Below are 14,940 nucleotides of genomic sequence, written 5' to 3'. Positions count from 1 at the left end.
ATTGCTGCATTACGGTAAGCGAACGGACTGTGGGCAAACACTTTAATTTACGACGAAGATTTCCTTTCATTTTTTTACCTCCTCTTTTTTTTTCTTTTTTTTTTTTATTATTACTTTCTTCAGAATCCAGACTTCGTCCGATCTCACGCCGCCTCCACAATTTTAGCGACTTCACGACCATTTCCGACCGCAGCACTTCGTGAAGGAAACGTGAAAGTATCATAAATAAATATCGTCCCATGAGGTTTACTGCGGGTCCTGAAGTTCCTAGGGTCCCTAGGAAGAAGCGTGCCAGAAGAAATGTAGGGAAAGAGACACGAGTTGGTATTCCTGTTAAGAAAGCACGTTTAAATGATTTTATGGTATAATATATTTTTCCGACTAAATATAATGCATTTCAGTGTACAGTATGACTGAAGTATAGTTATATCGTTATACGAGTATACGAACGAACGAGAAAACACATTTTATACAGTAAAGAATATTGTGTACGTTATCGTTAAGGTTTCGGTGGTTACGATAATTTTTTTTTTTCATGCTTTTCGAGATTCGAAAAACGCGCCATTACGCGTAAACGTTAGATTTTCCTTTACATTTCCGTTTCCGTGGTTCTTACTCGTCATACGTTGAAAATAAACTTTATCGCGTCACTGGCAATAACACTCGCGCCATCCGAAAAGATAAGGATTTGTATTTCCCGCGTTATCATACTCAACCAAGATTTTCCTTCGCTATAAATTAATTTTTTTTTCTTCCTTTCGCGACAAGTATTGGTCGCAAATAAAATCAGCCGACGGTGGCGCCACTTGCCCTTATCCCTCGCAGTCGAGAAAATTTTTGTTTTAATTTAAAAAAAAAAGTCGTTCTATTTAAAGTAAATTTTATTGCTTATGAAAAAGTATACATTCTCGTGTAATTCTCGGCGGGAGATAGCCAGTAATTAGCAACTCGTAAAGATAACGATTTAATCGCTAATTAAGCGGAATCTTTATTTCGAGTTGGTCCATTCGCCATTGGCTGCGCTCTTTATATCTTGCGCTTATTGGCCGCGTTTAATTAATTTTCATCTAAATTAAAGGTCCGCAAAGGAATTCCTTATGGGTTGCATTACATTGAAACGGGTACAAAATGCTCATTGAGATTTCGATATACGTACCAAGCCTCATTCACAATCGTTGCTGTGCTTCGTTCGTTAAATGATAAGACGATACTAATTAACGTTAAAGCAGTGTGGCCATCGTGGAAAAAAAAAGAAAGGAGCCCTGTGACACGTCACCTTTGATAAGAAAAATTTCATAAGGAGTCAGTACCAGAAATTTAAAAAAATCGTATTCGTCCCATTCGTGCGACGTATAAATTTTTCAAATTCGTAAAAAAAATTCCCACTCGAAAATCGACCCGTAAAAAATCTGCTCACCGATTCCCTCGAACCCCGAGATCGAATCGACAGGAAGTATCCGAATAACAGGCACAACTTTCTTTGATTCTGACAATAAGAAAGAAACAATATATTTTTTTTTGTCCGCCCCACTTCCTTCATACCACCACAAAGAACTTTAATTCGAGTGCCTATAACAGTGTGGCAAAAGCAAAGCAAGTAGAGAGACCAGTGCTTTTCATCCAGAGCGTCCATACCTCTTCGCAACGTAGCTTCGTATTTCAAAGAGACACCGCTTTTAGAAACGGCGTTCTGCGACGGAATGAAATGGAAAAAAAAAAAAAATTATTATTGGCGCAAGCAACGAACAGTCTGTTTCCTGAGCTACCGAAAGGGGTTTAATGCCACCAAGAACCATAAAGCTTACCCAACGGAGTACCGTAAAATTTTCATCCCGCATTCCAATCGATTTCCAAATCAAGGTCGGACTTCCGGTCGGTCGAAAAATCCTGTAAAAAAATTTGGATAAATAATAAAAAAAAAATTTGAAAAATGTTCAACCAAGCATCGCGCAAAACAGTCACCGGCAGTATCACTGTCGCATCCTCATCTATCTGATACATCCAGTCCTAGTGATCACGTCAGTGGGTAGCGATGACGACATGGTGGCAGCCTGGAAGCAGGAAGCGTTACTGGGGGAAAAAAAAAAAAAAAATGTAATTACACCCGGAATGATAATGAAGTTTACATTTTAATAACCGGCCGTGTCGCCAGATGGCTCTGAATGCAATATTAATGCCCGCTGCATTTACAGGGCCGTGCTATACTGTAGTGTACTAATATACCTACCGGCACTGGCTATACTTGTGGCACGAGTCTCTTCGGAGCGTCGCGACGCCCTAGCGTTAACACTACGATATATTTATATGTATATGGCTGTTATTGCATTTGGCAAAGAATGCCGTTCCACTTCGCGTCATAATATATTAGCGCCTTTCCCCCCTTTGTCTGACCCCCGTCCCCGCCGCCCCTGGACCCCCTGTCTCTCTTCGCAAATGAAGCACTGTACTCCTTTACAGGATCGTGAATACTTTACGGAAGCACGGACCGAATTTTTAAATAATGAAATTGCTCGCTGCTTGTTCTTGTAGCTGGTTTCTTTTTTGACAACCAGACTTGTTACGGACTTCGCGCTGGCTTTGTACTTTATTACTAAGGGCAGTGGAATTTATTGTAAGTCTGCCGTGAGTCACTCCGGACTTTATTCAGGTATCGGATAAGGATCCTGATTAAATTGATCAGACGCTTGATTACTCGATAGACTCCAGGGATGTGGATATTATGCTGTCCAAAGGAATTCTGCAGCTGAATCTACTGCGGATTAGCCAAACTTCCTGGGACTGTAATTGCGAACCACCGAGTCGAGGGAGGCTGTGGGTCCAGGCCTGTTTTTGGTTTCTGGGTTTCTGGAATAAGCTACAAATAGGCAGGGTAGTTTTCTGTCTGGTGATAAAATGAAATTTGAAAAAGTTACTACGCTGGAATGTACGTCGGATTTTTTTGAAAAAATTATTTTTTCTTATTCTTTCTTGTCACTGTTACCTTGTGCAATTTTTGCGTGCATTTTTTTTTACACTGCAGTTCAATTAACGTCACGGTGAAAACGAAGCGATGTATGTAGTACTTGGGTGGAAAAGGGTTGAACAACACGTGATCATGATTGCTGAACAAATTAGATTATAATAAGGGTTGAAAGTTGAGAAGTGAAAAAAAAAATGGGAGAAAGACGGATCACTTGCAAGGTATGTAACCATGGTACATAGGGTATACGTATTAACGTGTGTATAATATACAAAAAAATGGCTCACGTTATATAAAAGATTATCGGGCTAAGAACGTTCTTGATATCGCGCGAAAAATCGTCGGCGATTATTTTCTCAGGTCACGAACCTGATTAAGAAATTATGAGATCTCAGCCAAGGACTAAATTAGCGTTGAAATGCGTACGTGACTGTATTTGAATTGGACGTAATTTTTTTTTCATTTTGAAAAAAGAATTTCGGCCTCGTTCCAAACTTTATTAACGTTATCGTCATTTTGAATTAGTAATTTGAGTTAAGTCAGGCATTTAGGTCCATTATAGGTCGTAATGGGATATAAAGGATTTTCAAAAATTTTCAAAAATTTTTTTTTAACTTACGTCACTATACTCAAACTGCTCGTTGCTTCCTCCTGCCGTACCTGACATACTTGTTTCAGTAGCGATTAGTTACTTAAGATAGTTTCGTTAACTATTCCCCGCGACGCGCCTACAGGAACTTTCAGTCTGAAAAGTAAATGACTGCAAGTAAGACGTAAAGTGCCTAAAATGATTAGAGAGCATGGCAGAGTTATGTTCATTAAGTCATTTTACAAAGTTCGTTTAGTACCTTTGGCAATCCTTCCTTTTGCTTGAATCTCCTTTTCATCCCCCTCTGGCAGCTTTCGTCATTTCCTCTCCGACCTAGCGAGCACATCCTTCAGAGATGGTACAGAGAGTAAATTATCCCTTGTAGTCCGCCATCTTCCCAAGAAGCCAGTTTAGCTTTATTAATTAGCTTCGCACTTACGTTATACTTCTGGATACATTTGTTTGTAAAATTTTGAAATTACGTCAAAAATATAATTATTATCAAAAATAAGAATTATTGGTCATTTAAATGCACGTTGAACTGGTATACGTATAAGATTTTTAGGGAGGCGAATTTCCGAATTGCATTTTTTTTTTAATTGCAAATTCTGTCTCTTCTGCTGTCAGGAAATTGAAATACTTGAGGATTGTACAATTGGCGAATTTTACATGTATGGTACGTGGGCTGTGGGTAAATTACGTGTTTCGTAAAGCCTTGAGGAGTTCTCATATTACCGTGAGTGGGAAAGGCTCAAAAGTCCAGGTAAGTTAACTCGTACGGAGTATACTTTGAAGTCACTCATATACAATATACATATATATAAACTCGAAATACAAGAACGACTAAGTTAACGTACGATTGTGCTTACGAGTGTGAACTTTACCTTGGTTAATAATAAGCAATTCGCGTAAAGTGCGGCCATTACTCAGAAATAACGTTTGCAAAGATACTGGCAAACTCATGAAAATTAATAAGCTTATAAAAAGAGGTGAAAGCACGTGCACCCTTTTATTTGAAAAAAAAAAAAAAATTTCATCCCCAATCATTTTCAAAAGCAGTCAACTACAGCGAAAGCTGCCTGAACGACGCCAATATTTAAAAAATTTTCAAACTAGCGGAAGACCCAAAAAAATCGATTCCCCATAGTCAAAATTATGCTGAAAATTTTTTTGAAAATTTTTTCCCTCCTTACAAATCGATACCCACCCTTCGCGAGACTAAAGGGGGTGATCTAATTTCACGGTACCAAGAACACCAGTGGTGGTGAGTCGAGTAGGGGTTGATGTTCTCCTTACGAGATAGGTAATGGATAAGTAGGTAGATAAGTATTACTATGCAGGGTAGTTTCGTAGCGAATTTCCCGTAGCAGGTAAACAACCCCTATTCACTTTTTAAAGTCTCCCCAGCACCTTTCCGGCTCGACCCAGACTCGTCTGCATCTAAGTAGCGTAGACGCGTGCACTTGACTACACGCAGTATCAGTAGAAGATAAAAACATAGAATATAAAAGTCAGTGCTTACTCGATACTCCGTAGCAGTAAGCAAGGTAGCTGCGGCATTGTAAAGGGAAGGGTCGTTTGGTTGTACCTACCTTCGATAATCCTGTCGGCTGACAGGCATTATCATATTCCGCGCGTATCCTAGCAAATTTATAGGTTATAAATATCGATCGAATAACAGGACCCACGTGGGACGTCTTGTATTATAAGGCGCATGTAGGTAGGCAGGTACCTAGGTAGGTTAGGTAGGTATCATGGGACATATAGGTATACAGCCACTGCAAATACCTACCCGCGAAGGAATCGAACCCCACGTCCACCCAACATTTATAGTCATGACTCTCTGACACTGGTGGCAATTGATACGCGCTCCCTTCTGATATATATGGCCGGCCGTATATTTCACTAGATTGGCAGACGCGGAGCGGCGAGCGTTGCTCTTGGGGTTTGTTGCGCTCACGACCTTCGCTGACCGACGAGATCGGCATACCAGAGGTCCGTGAATTATTACCGTCACTGACCTAACCTCTCCTGGGTTAGCTCGTTCGAATCCCCTTTCGCGTCTCTTTAGAAGTTAAATATATTTAATGCTTTCTTTTCGACGAATTCCATTTTGTTTGGTTTTAAAAAAATTTTGATAAATTTTTTCGATTTTTTTTTTTGAATAATTTTTTTTCCCCTAATCGGGATGATTTTCGAAATTGTCTTTGAAAATTTTACTTGTATGCATGGGCTGCTTTTCTATTCAAGACGGATGCTTTTTTTTGTAACGAGTAAAAATTCAACCCTCCGTCTAGATTAATCGAAAACATTACTCGTAAATCGTTGGGGGATGGAAGTTGACATTAAGCTAAGCGAAGTCGACCGGTTGCATAGATACGCAGGATAGATATCGCGTACGTGGAAAACCTAACCCCTCTGCATAACCGTCTGCGGCGCGCCCTTAAATTCAACCGTTAAAAAAAAAAATTGGTAATCGGTCACAGGTCACGGGTTCGTCGACATTGTGGTTACTTCGTTAAAAGGAATTGTCACAGCATCCCCTTTAAAATTTCTATAGCGCGTACGAATCTTCCGCTTGAAAAAGCCACCCCCAACGCTAGGGGTGGGTTCGACAACGACCCTCGGAAAATATGATCCAGGTCAGGGAGCGTTCTGGCCAAAGTCATTTTCCACAATTATTACTCGCCGAGAGAGGAAAACCTTGTCGATCTCTCCGACACAATCAGCTCGAAAAAAAAAAGGTACAAGCAACCAACCCCTAATAGAAAGCATTGAGATACGAACAATACGTAAAATATAAATTAAAAAAAAAAATAATTATAATTAACCCTTAGAAAACATTTTTTCACACCTTGTCAACCGACTATTTAAATTTTCTTCGTTCCTCCGGTTTCGTTGCTTTTTACGATTACGCACGTCCATGTCTCTCGTACTTACCATTTTTTTTTTTTTTTCAAAGGGTTCAAATTTCGACCAACCTTTTTCCTCTCAGTTTCCTACGCGCCCGTCATCTACTCGCAGACTCTAATACCGATCCTCTTATCTCTCAAGGTTTTATCGCGGCAGCGTATAAATATATATATTCATGACTCTCGCTGTTTCACCTTGTAGGTGTATCACTTTAAATGCGTCCTTTGCGAGCGGCGCTTTCCGTACGGCGGCCGATAAAGGTGCTCGGGAGGCGAGCAAAACAGAGGGAATTCATTAGGGAATGCGACGCGGTATGCCACTACGTATTGCGCGGCTGTCGAGTCTCTGATTATAAATGCGTTAATGTCACGGGTTCCCTGATAGGGGGCACGCGCCTGCCTTCCTAGAAATTCAGGTTCACGATATAGTCATTGCTATTTCTGCTAGAGATATCCCTCCCGTCTGCGTCAAGCCTGATTGAGCAAAGTGGCAGCGACTATATAAAACTAATACAGCATATTAACAAAATATCCCTATTATAATTGCATCTACCCTTTGATGAATAATTATCAGGTATAAAATATTCCCGAGCACTTAATGGACTTGGATAAATGTTAATTAACGATAATGTAATCCTCATTAATCTTTCGGCAGTGATGTTTTTCCAAATGAGCTTTCGCGTTTTGAGCGGGGGGGTGGGAATAATTTGAGGAAAAAAAAAAATTAATATTATCCCCATGAATTTACGGTGTAAAGTGCGTTCGAGCTAACTCCAGGGTATACCCGCGATATAAATAGCACGAACGCAGCATAGGATGCGGTTTGACTCGATGTTTCGGCAGGGCCAAAGGGAGTGTACTCCTATTGGCTTATAGCCGTTAGATCAATGGCGGACGGTGGTCCTTATATCAAAGAACATCAAAGTCGCTTTTTGCCCTAGACTGGAGATGGTGCGTCAGCGTATAAGGGTGGTAAATCCTGTTCGAAATTTATCCTTGGAACCGTCTGGCAACAAGCCGCCGGTATCTGTGTGTGTAGACCTGGAAGAGGAAATACAGCCATTGCACGTTATGAGTCTGGCTTGGGGATCCTACCTCTTCCAATGCTTCTCATAGCTACCTCTGATTCCGGTTACTCCATTCAGAGATTGGCTTCTCGATCCAAGAAGTAAGTAAAGCCTCGAAGAGACGGACGCCGATGGTGGTAGGACGGGGACGCGTTGCTCCAGTTTTATACCGTAAAGGAGACGCCGGGCGAGTCCGAGGAAGCGGAAGAGCTACGCGGAGGAAGAAGATTCAAGAAAACCTTAAGAGAAGCCTGGTGCATTGAGTATATGGTATATGGGCTGTATATCTATATATAGTCAACCTTATCTACTTATCCCAGATTAGGTTCCCAAGGTAAAGTTTATCCCTGCTATCACGTACCTACGTTTTCACATACGTATATCCAGTAGGTACGTACCTGTACTCGAGATTGGTCTAGGACAGACTATAAAGTCACTGGGCTGAAGTAAAATGAAAATAAAAAGAAAAGAAGTTTTTAAGGCCAATAGAGACTCGATGTATTTCGAGTAAAAAAAAAAAAAAAAAAAAAAAAAAAAAAAAAAAAAAAAAAAAAAAAAAAAAAAAAAAAAAAAAAGTAAAAATAAAATAGAATATCTTCGTCGAATGGAAATAAAATTTGTACCCTGCTTGTTCAATGCTCAGGACAGTCATGACGGTTCTGTACGTTTGTTAGCAAGCTGATTCCGGGGCGTTGCTAAGTATTTTGTTGCGATGTAACGCAGGAATTTTTGTATATTTCGGTCGCTAACGACTGCCGTGTATTTCGTTGGGTGGTACGAATAACACGGCGGGCCAGTGAGGTTCTCATTGTAAATGTGTAAAAGGGGAAGAAAGGAGGTGGCTGGCTTTTCGCCAGACGCCCACGCGTCCCGACGCCCTTTAGACGACTACGTGGAAGACAACGACGCCACTCTAATCCCAACAGAGCTGCTGATAAATATGCGGACGTCGGGACGGACGCGTCGCGGAACGATCCTGTCCTCGGGTCGTTCCTTCTAACCGTATCTATTCGGGTTAACACGCGACGGCATTGGACCGTCAAGAGAAAGATAAAGATAAAAGGGGAAAGAAAAAGAGAAGAAAAGGAAACGTCTCGGAACGTGTCTTTCGTCGAATGGATTCGTTTTACTATTTCTCTCGCGGCTTCGACGCCCTTGTCAATCTTTTCGAAAGGCCGTTGCTTTATTGGATGATCTTGTCAAATGGTATGCACAGGATTGTAGAATGAATTATTTTATTTTTCTTGATTTTACATCGATAGGGACGTTCGTTTGCGAAATTCGTCTTGAGTATTGTTTTTTGAAATTGTTAAGTTGTACCTTTTTGTATTTCGATATGCTCCAGCAACGTTGTATTCAATTTTCGTTACTTTCCTTCTGCATTGCCGTCACGAACTCGTTACGCAATGTTAGGTTATCCTGTTACATATTTATCAATTCCTTTGAACACTTTTTGTCGTGAGAGAGAGAGAGAGAGAGAGAGAGAGAGGAGAGAGAGAGAGAGAGAGAGAGAGAGAGGAGAGAGAGAGAGAGAGAGAGAGAGAGAGGAGAGAGAGAGAGAGAGAGAGAGAGAGAGGAGAGAGAGAGAGAGAGAGAGAGAGAGAGGAGAGAGAGAGAGAGAGAGAGAGAGAGAGGAGAGAGAGAGAGAGAGAGAGAGAGAGAGGAGAGAGAGAGAGAGAGAGAGAGAGAGAGGAGAGAGAGAGAGAGAGAGAGAGAGAGAGGAGAGAGAGAGAGAGAGAGAGAGAGAGAGGAGAGAGAGAGAGAGAGAGAGAGAGAGAGGAGAGAGAGAGAGAGAGAGAGAGAGAGAGGAGAGAGAGAGAGAGAGAGAGAGAGAGAGGAGAGAGAGAGAGAGAGAGAGAGAGAGAGGAGAGAGAGAGAGAGAGAGAGATTCAAAGAAATCTAATACAGCGTGTTCCTATCCTTCGGTAACGCCCACTTGTACTACCTTTGTTGTCTACGTCGCTCCGGTGAAAAACTGACAGAAAAGTTTATCGAGATCTACGATGCGGATTAGACGACGGTTTTCCTGCACTCTCATTTCCAACTCCTTTGCCCACAGCGGAAAGTATACATCATTCGCGGCGGTGCTGTTTGTTACACTGCGGCTTGGCCGGACCGCTGCAACTTTTCAAAGCAATATTTGTCACACGGCCGTCCTGTTCCTTTTGACATTCGACGAGGCACTACGTCGCGCGAGCTACGGTGCGCTCGTCGTTAGTAGTTCCATGTCTGGCCGCTAGGCGCGCCAACTGAAATCCTATGGCCATTTAAAAGATACTCAACGTACGAAAGTTTTCCATTCCCGAGCGGAGAATGGAGTACGACGCGTATCGTTACTCCCGTTGGACGGTAAATGGGATAATTGTTAAAAATAAATATAAGGAGATAATAAAAAATAATTATCTTACTCCAAGGAATTTGTGAAAAGTGATTTCTCGTTTGGCATGTTAATTTCTCGCATGACTGCCCTTGAATTCCACAACTCGACTCGGAAAGTCGTGCTAGCCACAGAAACTCGACGCTCTCGCGTGGATAACTAGACGCTGGTATAAATTACGCGTCGACTCGAAAAGCGGAAGCGGTCACGACGGATTTGTGGATTCCGCAGCCATTTATTCGAAAGCTACCGCGGGGCACGTTAACCGAAGAAATATTAATCACCGTCATTTTTAATGTCACGTACACTCTTCATCGGGTCTACGAGGTGTCAATGCATTTATCGTCTATCGAAATCAAATTAGACACTGAGAGAAATATAAATTTTCTTAAGATGAATTATTATAAATAAATGTATGAATTTTGAATTTTATTCAATTAGTTAAAAAATTCAATTTTTTAAACAAATTACCGATACCCTACGTCGCTCATCCTCATCATATTTTTAATTAAAATATTATTTTAAGTCGTCCTCGCTCGTACTGCTTCTCTTGGAATCCAAATGAACGACACATTTTAATGACGTACGTTGTTTCAGATCCTCCTGTTGTCGCGTAGCGCAGCCGGTTGAGGTCCCAAGCGGAGGCATCAAAGAATGAAGATAATACTACAGTAACAGCACCGGGAGCGCAACGTTACGATTGGAATAACTTCTAAATGTGTCAGCTGCGTTCACTCGGCCCGTAAATACCATCGCTTTATTATCAAAGAGTTCCACAAATACAATGCCAAACAAACCGACCGCAATGAACACTCCGCATAGGTATGTACACTTTGGCGTATAAAATAAAAAAGTCAGACTGTCGTCATATTTGTTTTTCAAAAATCCGTGAGGTAAAAAAAGGAAAGGGAGAGCAAATAAAAGATAAAGGAAACACAAATACGGGAATACCAAGGAAATCACGTCCACGAAATTGACGATAATAAAAAGAAACCGTCATTGCCCTATGACGTCACCTAACTCTATATCTCGTTATCACCTGCATTTTATCACCTGTAAAGCTTCTCTAATTCGAATCTAATTATCAAATATTGCTTTCAATTGCTTTCTGTCTATTCGTATCGGTACTAGGTAAAGTTATTGTCACCCGAGTTAATATCTACGCTGAATTACCATCGGCTGTATAATTTTAAGTCTCGCGCACAATGACATCAAGGCATTGGCGCATTTCCACGGCGCATTAATTTTTCGACAAAGTAAATGACCTGTTTAGTGGCGTCGACGGCCGTTCGCCGTGAAACATCTGAGAGAATATTTCTTGCTTGTAATTTGACATGTATATCTTGTCTTTCGCTGATATACATGTATATAATACATTTATGTAGATATTACCAGAAGCTACTAGATGGATGTTAAGTGGCTCAAGGCGCAACTTCAACAAGTATCGGTAAGCTTTTAGCTCATTAAAACTCTAGACGAGGATACTGTAGTTGCTTGTGAAGACTGACGGCACATTTAATTTTTTGAATATATGCAAGCGTATTTTTGCGTTTGACCTTTGTTTTTTTTTGTTCAAATCCTTTAAGATGCTAAGTTGAAATTTCTTACCTAATCTCTTAGGAACAGGTTAGGTTAGAATGAGAATGCGGATGAAATCTTTGAGTGATTTATTTTTTTTTCTATTTTCGAAAAGGCGGTACTGTGGATTGTAAATCATCGATCGGTATCGGATACACGATTTATGGAATATTCGATACTGTATAAGTCTTCTATGGCGTTCAAGGTGCTTCTGAAAGGGATGAGCTTCTGTCTTCATTATTTATTCTCGTTAACTGATTATTATTAAGAGACTTAATTACTTCCGTAGTCGAGCGTTATTATCTATCTGAAATACATGATTAGGGATGCTGCGATCGAAATTGAATTATGACTCGATTTTACGACGCAATTCCAGTTACGTTGTTTATATATGAAATTGCTTTTACGCTGTTAAATCAGGTATTTTTACATGAAAAGCGAATGGGTTAATATTTAACTGTATATTAAAATTAATTTTTTTTTTTCAACAAAATTTTCAAGTATCAAGCGCTATGTCTTTTAGTATATATATTTTTTTGGCGTAATATTTTGCACAGGCTAATTTTTGCGTTCGCAAAAAGATTTATCTATTGCCAAAAACTTAAAGCCGCGTGCTTATGCGACATCGTGTGTGCACCTATGGGAATCCAGTTCAAAGCATTCCCTACACGCGGCGGTACGAAAGTCTGCATAGTTCTAAGTAGGAATGCCATGGGGTGTCGTCACGGTCCGAGGAAGGTTGGTTACACCCCGTGAATTACAGTTGTTCGTTACGATGGTTCACTGTACATCTTCACCTCGTAAAATACCATGGTTCGTTCAGCAGTCGAGAAGTATTCGCAGTAGGGAAGTCATGCAAATTCCGATCTACTCTTTGAAGTGAAAACGTGTAAATGTGAAAAAAGATACTGGAATAAAAAAAAAGTAAATAAAAATGTTATTTTTTACATTTATTTACTTGTGGGTAATTTTCTAAAATATTTTCATGAATATTATCGATATTTTAAAAATATTTCTACAGCCGCAGTACTTCTAGAAGCCTCCGCCCTTTGAACTGCTACGACGGTGCGAGTCATTTATCATTTAGACGATCGAGGTTAGTAGATTTATTTCTCACGACTTTCCTATTTCCCATTGGCTCGCGGCGCAATGAGTTTTCATGGTATAATCAAAAAATCCATGTTTTCAGTATGACCGGTAAAAAGGACTCCCTGTGACACGTGTTTCCATTTGCAAATATTTTTACTATGCGTTTCAGCAGCAGCCTTTTAGGTTAACGGAATTGGGAATTCAGGGAAATCGCACAGGAATCCCTGTATCGGGCGTGCATTTTTACAGTTACAAAAAATGGAACTGGATTGCAATTTCCAAATTTTTATTCGTGAAATTTTACCACGGAACTAGGATCCAGCTTGTAATTGGAGATCGTGGCGAATAATTTTTTTTCAAAAAACACTTGTATTAAATAATATAATATAATACAAAAATACAAAAAAAAAATTGCAACATTTTTTTCACCCCATTACCACACTCCAAATTTCAACCAATACTCACTGCACTTAGGAAAGCGTCGAAATGATAAGATTACAATTACATACCCCGGTGAAAGGCAGGAGAAAGTAAAACCAAGGTGCATAAGGTATCGGTGTCACAGATACAGGACCTAAAAAACACATAAGCCACGAAATGCGCGATTTCAATCTTGAAATATCACATGTCGTAATATTCAAGTATATTTTAATGTACCGATCGAATTGCTGTTAAGGGGTCATTGCGTAACACGAAAAAGTATCAGGACGTAACCATTGTTCCATTCCTCTCGAGTTACCCGTTAAAAAACATCAAAAAATGTCCAGCCGACAATCAATTCGATAAAACAATCGTTTCGCACAGTGCATGAAAAAAAAAAAAATAAAAAAAACATTGCCCAATCCTTAATCGCAAATATCTTAGCATAACGCATTGACATTTCTCATATGAGCAACACTGGCTACCCCTGTGCATTAACACTGGTTCATTCTCCATTCGTTTGCAAAAAAGCAAGTCTACACTCCCGGTCAATTATCTTGGAGCAAAAACATAATCGACCCGTAATCACAAGCAAAGGTGGTACCAGCTACCCGAGAGGAAGCTGGAACGAGTTTCAGAGTTGATATTAGTACCATTTTTATTTTTTTATTGTTTTTTACCCCAGTTACGTAACATCCTCGTCCATACAAAAATTCTATACCATTTTCTTCACAGTACAGTCCTAAGGCAGTTACCACAGTCGTACCATAGATTTCCTTGGATAAAATATATATCCAGCGTATTAAGGTACCCATTGAGGTCATATCCCTTGACACATCCTGTATGGTATCGCGAGTATCCAGACCGTCGAAACTCTATGACAAGATTCCAGGATGTGTGCTATATTGAATTCCAAGACGATCAATCAATCAAACCGAAGCGAAAATGACCTCAATTGCGCGATACTTGAAATACCAATAAGCGTATCGAGATCGGGTCCATTGATCGACCTTGTAAAAGGTTACGGCAGTACTTGACGAGGTCACGGTACCGAGATGGGACACGTGGAAACGTTAATTCGGTACAGGCGAGATTAATATACAGGGTGGTAAAATCTAACGAGGAAAACAATGGTTCACTGTACGTAGGTATGTTTATAGATATGATAATAAAAGCTGGCAGATTGTACGAGATGAAAGCATAAGAAATTTTTATTCACGGACCATCTTGTGTATATATATATATATATATATATATATATATATATATATATATACTTCCATAATGCTGATACGTAATGATTGCTGTTACCCCCCGAAATTCACTCGTACCGTTTTACTCCCTTATATATAGTTATACACTGGTGACTCGTACAATTGTAATTCAATTATTTTTACAAGATTGACGTTCCAGTCGTTACCAGCCGAGACGTCCCACACCGTACGTAATTCTGGTACCTACCCACATGCCTCGCAGCATCCAGCGTATGGATAATTCAGTGAAATACCTAAGGAATCAAGAAAGTAAGGAAATACGTATACGTAGTTACGCGGTACGTAATACCAGTGCAGTTGAATTTTGGGTAATGGAATCGAAAGCCCTGTAGATAGATTAACTGACTAGGTAGGTAAGTGCTGCGGGTCATAGGGTTACACGTAAGCCAATTGGTTGGTCCATTATTAATCAAATAATGAATAAAAGTTTTCATTGATTTATTTTATGATTATTTTGAATTCATTTTCTTTCACTTATTCATATATAATTTTAAGATTGTCAAAATTAAATAATTCTTTTTTTTTTACCATTTAGGGTATACAGGTTGTACGACGTAAGCAAGATGAAATTTTTTACAACATACCGTAAGAACAATAATTCTTGTTTAAAGCGAAACTTTGCATACAAGCCAATTATTTCAATTCCAAGCGATCGTTCCTCCAATCGTAAAGGTC

The 14,940-nt window shown here is 39.9% G+C and overlaps 2 long non-coding RNA genes across 12 annotated transcripts; one reads left to right on the top strand and one right to left on the bottom strand.

Annotated features, from left to right (window-relative positions):
* Positions 1 to 284: 284 nt before the first annotated feature.
* Positions 285 to 9,769, bottom strand: LOC107275108. 8 transcript variants are annotated; one of them, XR_003058230.1, is made up of 9 exons: positions 9,473 to 9,599; positions 8,848 to 8,946; positions 7,581 to 7,737; positions 3,808 to 7,501; positions 3,579 to 3,704; positions 1,963 to 2,070; positions 1,806 to 1,887; positions 1,157 to 1,690; positions 285 to 1,067 (listed from the first exon to the last, which is right to left on the bottom strand). It is a non-coding gene; the product is annotated as an uncharacterized LOC107275108 (long non-coding RNA). The 8 variants fall into 8 exon arrangements; XR_001539622.2 differs by having other exon boundaries at positions 285 to 1,276; positions 1,418 to 1,690; XR_003058231.1 differs by having other exon boundaries at positions 285 to 1,690; positions 3,579 to 3,719.
* Positions 9,770 to 9,790: 21 nt separating this feature from the next.
* On the top strand, positions 9,791 to 14,660 carry LOC107275106. Of its 4 annotated transcripts, none has more exons than XR_003058225.1 (5): positions 9,791 to 9,876; positions 10,502 to 10,726; positions 11,290 to 11,351; positions 11,598 to 12,578; positions 14,405 to 14,660. It is a non-coding gene; the product is annotated as an uncharacterized LOC107275106 (long non-coding RNA). The 4 variants fall into 4 exon arrangements; XR_003058224.1 differs by having other exon boundaries at positions 14,392 to 14,660; XR_003058223.1 differs by lacking the exon at positions 14,405 to 14,660 and adding an exon at positions 12,672 to 12,981.
* Positions 14,661 to 14,940: the final 280 nt, after the last annotated feature.

This window comes from Cephus cinctus, unplaced genomic scaffold (genome assembly GCF_000341935.2).
Source record: "Cephus cinctus unplaced genomic scaffold, Ccin1 Ccin1_scaffold0123, whole genome shotgun sequence".
Taxonomy (NCBI): domain Eukaryota; kingdom Metazoa; phylum Arthropoda; class Insecta; order Hymenoptera; family Cephidae; genus Cephus; species Cephus cinctus.
This window is presented reverse-complemented; position numbering and strand designations above follow the sequence as displayed.